The sequence below is a fragment of the Silene latifolia genome, chromosome Y (genome assembly GCF_048544455.1).
Source record: "Silene latifolia isolate original U9 population chromosome Y, ASM4854445v1, whole genome shotgun sequence".
NCBI lineage: Eukaryota > Viridiplantae > Streptophyta > Magnoliopsida > Caryophyllales > Caryophyllaceae > Silene > Silene latifolia.
In genome coordinates this window covers 61,344,346-61,345,210 of record NC_133538.1, presented here as the reverse complement: position 1 = coordinate 61,345,210, position 865 = coordinate 61,344,346, and the positions used below count along the sequence as shown (strand labels likewise).

General features: G+C 47.4%; 1 non-coding gene across 1 annotated transcript; it reads right to left on the bottom strand.

The window, feature by feature from the left end:
• Positions 1-408: 408 nt before the first annotated feature.
• Positions 409-515, bottom strand: LOC141636254 (small nucleolar RNA R71). The gene has a single exon (XR_012540877.1). It is a non-coding gene; the product is annotated as a small nucleolar RNA R71 (small nucleolar RNA).
• Positions 516-865: the final 350 nt, after the last annotated feature.

Genomic DNA, 865 nt, shown 5'->3' with positions numbered 1-865 from the left:
AGACAGTCACTTCTCCAGAAATTCCAGTCATGGCTGAAGAAGCAACCATTGCCAGTCACTCAGGGGGGACAGCTGCGAATCTCTATAAAGGATTCGAACTACCTGGGGAGGCGAGGAAATTCGAGCCGAAGCCTTCCTATATTAACCTGGTTGAGAGAAACCAGTTCGGGGGAGCGCAAATGAAGATGCGCCAAGCATATGGAGATTTTTATTGATTATTCTTGCTCTATACCCCCGCCGACCGGTGTGACCCAAGACCAGATCAAGGAGACCATGTTCATTTTCTCTCTTCGTGATCTTTGCAAGAGAGTGGTATAGAGATCGGACCGAGCCGCTCATGGGATCACCGACTGGAATTCCTTAGCCCTGACATTCTACAAAAAGTACTTCTCTGCCTCGAAGACTAATGCCATTAGAGCTCAGATCACGAGCTTTAAACAAGGGCCTGATGAGAACTTTCATGAAGCATGGGTCCGTTTCAAGAAACTGGTGCAAACCATACCGCACCATGGGTTCGAAAAATGGAGTCTTTGCCATCAGTTCTATAATGGGCTGTATGACGATCACAGGGCTATTTTAGATGCTGCAGCCAATGGCCGATTTGCTGAGAACATGGGAGAGACTAAGGGGTGGAAGATCATTGATGATTTGGCCACTCATAAGGCTGAATATGGGAATTCGAGAGGAAACCAGAGGAGAGCTGCTGAATCTTCCTCTGTTGCTGCACTAGAAGCTCTCACTGCAAGGTTTGACAAATATGAGTTGGGAGGAGCTTCTAAAGGAGGGATGTACCATGTTAATGCTGTTTCAGACGGCCCTTTCGTCTGTAGAAGATGTGGAGCTGAGGGGCATGTCTCAGAAAATT